This window comes from Rhinopithecus bieti, unplaced genomic scaffold (genome assembly GCF_001698545.2).
Source record: "Rhinopithecus bieti isolate Rb0 unplaced genomic scaffold, ASM169854v2 scaffold_25806, whole genome shotgun sequence".
NCBI classification, from domain to species: domain Eukaryota; kingdom Metazoa; phylum Chordata; class Mammalia; order Primates; family Cercopithecidae; genus Rhinopithecus; species Rhinopithecus bieti.
Window position 1 is genome coordinate 353,552 of NW_016811742.1, and position 7,445 is coordinate 360,996.

The window sequence follows — 7,445 nt, forward strand, 5'->3', positions numbered from 1 at the left end:
TAGGTGTTGACTTGGCACAGGCCACAAATGCAAAGATGGCAATTAAAAACGCTAACCAGCCTAGACATGAGAGATTTTACACTTGCTCTCTTTTCCTTCTTCTGTAACATTGTTCCATTAACAAAATTTTATAATTTGAGAAATTCTCCCAGGTGAAGAAAAATGAAACTATTAAAGTCTCTTTTGCGCTACACATTGATGTCCTGTTCAAAAATGAATGACCTGGCAACTCCTTTTATTCCTTGAGTTTATAGTAACAGAACCCTTGCCAGTTACACTGGGGAGACTTGCAGCACATGAATTGGAGCAGACCTAACAGGCCATGGACATGCTGAGGGTGGCAGGAGCACGCGATGCAGGTTGTGGCACAGATCATTTGTGAAACCGACTGCCACACTCTTGTTTGTTCGTGAAATGCATGTGAGCCGGGTCAAACAGGTTGTGTCTCTGGGGGAACTAATCCCTACCAAAAGCTGATGGGTTTGATGGCTGAGAAAGCCCTCACTAGCTCTTCTCCCAAGCGACCACTGCAGAGCTAGATCTCGGACTCACCACAGAGACTGGCACCAGGGGCCTGTGGATTTGGGCAATCGAGGATATTTATTGGCCACTCCATTGTCCTTTTTAACAATAACACTCCTGACTTGGAGTGTCTGCGCAGTTACTTTTTAGGATCTGTTTTGGACAATGTTCTAATTGTTAATCCTCATTAGTCCAGGGCAATTTTGCCGATTTTTCCTTTCTTACTCAGATATGAATCGGGCTCATTTGTGAATGGACTTCTAAGAGGGGAAAAGGTGAGTCTCATACCTGGAAAGGGAACAGGACTTGGCACGTGCGAAGGGGTGTGTGTGTGTGTGCATGTGTGCGTTTACGTGCGTGTGCGGGTGTGTGGGTGCATGTGAGTGCATGTACATGTGCATGTGTACATGCATGCATGTGCTTGTGTGCGTGTGTTTGTGTGTGTGTATCCAGTTCTTCCATGCAAACATCTCTGAGCCTCATGTTCTGCATGCGAAGGCTGGGTTGTGCGGGGTCATCTCTGAACTCTCCTACCCCTGGTCTGTGATGTGCCAGCATTTCACCCACTCTCATGCCACAGTTGGCACAGGTGTCCCATCCAGCAAGAAAATTCACTGCCTCAAAACAAATCTGGGTGTAGTTTTCACTTCACTGACATCCCCTGCCTTATAATTTCATGCCCCTGACTTCAACTCTCTGTTGGGGCTATAATTGTGTTCTGGTTCTTCCTTGGTGACCTTCATGGACCCTACTCTGTCTCGTGCAGCCTGGCTTCTCACGTGGCTTTTACAGGGCTCTCCATGGATTTGGGCAAACCCTGGTGGCCTCAAGTGACAGTCACATGACTCCAATCCCAACCCCACTCTGCCCACATCCTCCCTCCACACTGAAAAGGAAGGTGTGTTTGACGGTCATGATCCTTGTAGGAGATGTGGCTGTTCCAGCTCCTTCGAAGTAAGAGACCAAGCCCAAGTGGGAGGGGAGATAGCAGTGAGTTTACCAACTACTTACTGCAGGCTGCCTACACCAGGAGAACTAAAGTGGCGTCTTCAGGAGGTGCAAGCCACGAGGCCTCCCTCAATGTGCACCATCAACTCAGAGAGATGAGACGCAAGGGGAAGGACGGCAACCACTGGTGTGAGGCATCTACGTCCCAGAGGAAGAGGAGAGCTTACTCGAAGCCACTTAGAGCAGTGACAGAGCAGAGGATAGACGTTCCCCATCTTGACCCCTTGCACAGGAGTCTTGCCCTCCATCAGAGGCAGCAGTGTGCCTTGAAGGCGCGGCTAGAACAGAAACCGCCCCATGCACAGAAGGCTTTCACCTGCGTTCTAGTTTAGATTATCGCCTTCATTTGACTTTAAAGTCAGTTTACCATGACAATCCGAAACCTACTTCTTCCCTTCACTTGTTTTTGTCAGATTGCTTGACTCAAGAATGGTCTTTATCCCCAGAATTGGAGGTAAAACAAAACAAAGACAACCCAGTTACTGCATGTATGTCTTAGGATGCTTTCAATGAAATTACAAGTGATAGAGACCTGACTCAAAGAAGCTTAACCTATAAAGCAGTGTAATAATTTACATAACCAGAAGCGCATGGTTGGGTGGCTCTAGAGCTGCTTATTCTAGTAGTTCCACAACCTAGCCATGGTCCTAAGTTCTTTCTCTACTTCTGCTGTGATGCCTTGAGCATCAGCTCCTTTCTAGCTGGTTCCTAGCATAACAGTGACCATCCATCCTGGTTTACTGGAAAGACCCAGTTTATGCCTCTTCCCCTGACATAGTTGTTAATAGCAACCCCTTTCACCCTCAGTAGCATCCTGGTTTAGGCGATCAACTATGTGGTCACCTGCATAATGTTTTTGCTGCCAGTTGCAAATGGAGTTAGATTAGCCTCACATCCATCGGGAGAGAGAGGGATGCTCTCCTAGAGAGTCAGAACTTAGCTGGGAATCCTCAGCAAATCTCTCCTCTCATTTATTTGATCCTAATTATAGCAGGAGGGATACAAATTTTCTTAGCTCAAATAGACCCACCCTAAATATAGGATGAAATTCTAAGGTACATAGGTTTCACAGGAGAGGGATGGATGTCTGAATATTAGTGTTCTGTTAGGAAAGAAAAATGGAGAATACAGAATACAGCAGCCACAAGCAAAGCCCTTTATAATGAGCCTGCTTCTTACTGGTGATAATTTCTCAAAAATCTCTATGAAATGCAATGCTCTACTGCTTGTGAGACTAGACGGAGCTACAACTGGACAATGAGGGGCTTCAATGCTGTGCAGGGATGGTATTTATTATTCTTTACTTTCTAGCACGTGGCCTAGTACTTTAAAGTAATAGCTGTTCAGTATATACTTATTGATTGCCTAACTGAAGGACCAACTCACATATCCTTTGATCCAGTCTTTGCTAATTTTATCCAAAGTGCATAAAACAGTTCATAGGAAGTCCTCAAATGAAGAATACTGAACCTCCCCACCTCCATGCAGAGCGCTTATTTCTCTGTCCCATCCAAATAGTCAAAACCTTTCCCTTACCTCATGAGCTCTGAACATTCCTCAGGTAAAAATGTCATTCTCATCGGACTGTTTCTCTGAATGCTTTCCATCCTGTTTCCCTAAACCTGGGTTTGATTTCGTTCCTCTGTGCTTCAGTTATCCCTTGCATTTTCTTCAGCATTTCTCCTCCTTCTGCCTTAAGTATGTTTTCAAATGCCTGCCTCATTCAATCACTCAATCATCCAGTAAATATTATTAACCACGAAAACATTTGTAAAACAAAGTTTCCATTTTAAATACATTATTCCACTTCAGTAAAATATAGACCCGTTAAGAATCTCTTGAAAGCAATAGGCAATTTCCCCAGGTGCATTCACACCGGTGAGCATTAAACTGACATCTACAATTTCAGGGCTTTCAGGAATCCCTTGAGAAACCCACATGTTCATAAAGATGAGGTCAGATTGTGTTGGTGCACCCCAGGGTGAAGGGCTCAGCCACCAGCCCAATTCACATATATCTTCTACAGAGTTCACCAGGTAATCCCAGTTCAGTCAACACCCGGGGCCTAACAACCCCAAAATCTTGGTCTGCAACTTAAATTTTGAACTCCAGATCTGCTCTTCCAAATACCTACTGGACATCTCTATGTGGCTAATCAACAGGCACCTCCCATTCGAGATGTCCTAAACAGAACTCCCTGGAGCAGATACTGATGATGCACCACTCATATCCCTTGGGTGCTACCACTTCAATGTGCTCCACAGACATCCAGCTGCCAGGATCTTCTCTCTGTGTTTGGGAAGGAACTTCTGCCTATGCTGGGTGGCAGGTTGGAATTGCCAGAAAATCAGCACCCCTTGGACCGCTCTTAACTAGCTTCTTCACCTCTGGAGTGGGTGCTTTGTATCCTGTCCAAGAGTGGGATTAAGCTCCAGTTGCTCACAGTGGTAACTGGCCTTGAGAACATGCCTCCCATTGACAGCCATCCCTCTGGCTCCCTTCCCTCCTCCCCTACAGTGTTTCCTTCACTTCCCAAATCAACTTTCTGCACTGGAATCCTTGTCTCAGGATATGCTTCTGGGGGAACCTACGACACTCGTCAGTGCCAGCCCCAAATCTGCTTCTCTTCCTAGGGACCTCTATCTCAGTGACCATGCCCCCACCCACTCTGTCACCCGAGTCAGAAAACCAGGTGTCAGTCACTCTTACTCCTGTTTCCTCCATCATCAAGCCTTGTCGATTCTGCATCCCAAGTACCACTTGACTCAAGTTCCTACTCTTCATCTCTGCTGGCACGACCAATCATTGCAACAGCCTCTTATCTGGTCTCCCTGCTGCCAATCTCACCTCCCTCTGATCAGCCCTCCACACCAACCAACAGAGTGATCATTCCTCAATCCAAATATTTCCTTGTCACTCCCTTGCTTAAAGCATTGGTTCTCACTGAATACAAGGAAAAGCTCCCTGACAGGACAGACCAGGGACCTCAAGTGACCTGTAGCTTCCTTTTTCCCCTCCTCTACTATTCCTCACAGCCTCTACTCTGGACTTACAAAATATCTGCAGCCTCTAAATAGTGTTCTGTGTCCCAGCTTCAGTTCCCTTCACTTATAATGCCTTTTGTTTACTTTGGAAACTTCTATTTATCTCTCAGTGCTCAGCAACTGTCAACATCTCTGGCAATCTTACCTGACTTCCCTGTCCCATGCCATTCCCTATTCCTTCCCAGTGCAGGAATAGACCCACTCCTTGGGTGTTCACCCAGCCTATTTTATAGCTCACCATGTACCACATAATGTCACATTGTATTATTAACAGTTCTTATTAATCTGTGAGCATACTGTGGTCAGAAACCATATATTCACCATATCTCTAACCCACATCCTTAGCTCAGTGACTGGGCAGCTAGTAGGTGCTTAATAGATGTTTATTGGATAAACAAACGAATCGTCCATCTGGCAAGTATGTGAAAACTCGATTATAAGGAGATGCTGTATTAGAGAAGCAGGATATGGATAAAAAGAATAAGATCTGGGATGGGAAATTTATTGGGTTCTTATTTAAAATCACCAAATATTACAATTACAGATCTCAAAAATCACCCTGACCTATCCTGGAAGATTTTGAGGTTGTTCTTTCCTGCTGTTTCAGCATGTTCCTTCTTCCCTCCTTTTTCTTAGGCACCCCTTTAACTGTATGAACAAAATTATTTCACATTAATGTCCTATTTCTGTCCCAAAGCACCACCCCACAAGCACACACAAATCCAGACCTATCCTTTATGAGCCTTTTTTTCTTCTCTTTGCAAGGGCAGCCAGGATGAAAAGGCAGAAGGGTGCCACTGTACATTTCTTTGGGAATGGGGGCCATGATGCCTATTTCTTCTGCATTAATCTGAATCAATATAATCTTTCCTGAAAACATAAGCACCTCAAAGCGCAGCAAATATGAATCACAACTGCCAGTGAGGATCAAACATTAACCCAGGGTTGCGATGAGGCCAACAAAAGAAATAGGCTAGTAATTGCCTTCCAGGATATCAATCCCTACCTTATACACACATACCCCCTCAACACACACAAAACCTTTATGGATCTTTCATCCATGAACTTGCCCAATTATAATTGCCCAGCTGTGCCTTTAGTTGTATTCAGGCTAGGTCTTGGCAACCGAGACCTCACATACCTTATCCAAGAACTTAGGACAGTTATGAGATCTATAGAGGAAGTCTTTGGTTACTGAAATGATTGAAGACACATTCATAAACAAATATTTCCACAGGTATCATTAATTAGTTGGGGCTGATTTTAAACTCCCCAAAACCTGACTGAAACAAGTAGAAACTGACACTTTCTGTTGATATTCATTATTATCAGTTCTTAAACTTGCACTGTGTGTCTTTCCACCCCTGTATGGTCTGGGTACTTCTTAATTTAACTCTTATTTTTCAAAAGAGGAAATTCAGTATCAAGGAATGGTACTACCAGGGTTGACTTCTCCCTTAAGCACAGTAGACACAGTGCCTGGGGCTCATGGTACTTTTAGGGACCCACATCAATCTTTTAATTTCTTTTAAAATCAGAAGAAAAAATGATTTTTTAGGTTGAAGAAACTGTTTTAATATATAATGCTATTATATTCATCTTTACACCAATGCAATTGTAAAACGTAATTTGTAATATCTTTCTATGGAGGAAGGAGTCCACAAAGGCAAAAGTGCTCAACACAGTCATCATTCAGCCTCAGTCACTACCACCTTATGCTTGCAACACAACATGGTTAGAATAGAGCCTTTCAAACACAAGTTCAGGCTCCCATACTAATTAAAAACTGTGTTATAAAACTCAGATTTGATAAGAAGAAAGTCATGGTTAATACACACAGTATTGGAACTTCAGGGGGCTCGAGACTGCCAAGAACAGCTAGATTCATTTTGTTCTGTGCTCCGATTAAATAATTTCTGCTCTGCTATTCTCTCTCAAATATCTTCATCCTGTTTTGATTAATAGAAAAAATCTTTACATCTTTGGAGAATCATTAAACTAATTTGGTTGCTTCCTTGGCTGTCTCAAGAATTCTAAGGATTTATTGTTTTCAATTTTAAAATGATCAATAGTACAACTGACACCTACTACTTATTTACTGGTCAGCAATCATACAGTCACCGTCCCTGTAACTCCAATTCTTAGCCCAGTATCTGGCAAACACTAGGCGCTTAATAAAGGTTAGATTTATACACGAATCACCTCTTGGATGGAAATTACATTATGTAGGTGGACTAATTTGATCTTTCCTAATCTCCCACCTTGTGAGAAGCATCTTTCACCGGTATCACAATTGGCATTTTCGGGTGATCGCTGGGCCCTTCCCACCTCCCCCGCTTCCCTCAGCCAGCCACTTCCTCCCTCCTGGGCTCTGTTCCTCGCTCTTCTCCATCCTGGGGTCTGGAATGGTCCCCAGGCCCCCGGGAGGCAGTAGGGTCCCAGCTCCTCAGGCCCTCCCCCGGCGTTCCCCACAAGGTTCCCCTCCCCGCCCCGGACACCCCTTCCTCCTGGCACCCCGCGCCGCCCACGGCCACGCCCTCCCCGTGGGCGAGATCACCTGTCCCTCCTCCACCGCCGCCTCCTCGGGTACCCTTTCGCCCCCCTCCTGCTCCCCCTCCTCCGCCGCCTCCCCCAAGCCCTCCCCTTCCCCGCCTCCTCCCACCCCTTGGTGTATATAGTAAAGGCCGGGCGCCGCACGCAGACACACACTCGCCCGGACACAGGCGTACACACGCTCACGCACAACCAGCAGCGGCGGCGGCGACAGCGGCTCGGTGACAGCGGCGACGGCGGCTCCCACCGCGGCGCACCCCCTTCAGGCGGCCGGCGGCGAGGCCAGACCGGAGAGTTCCCGCACCCGCGACCACCCCG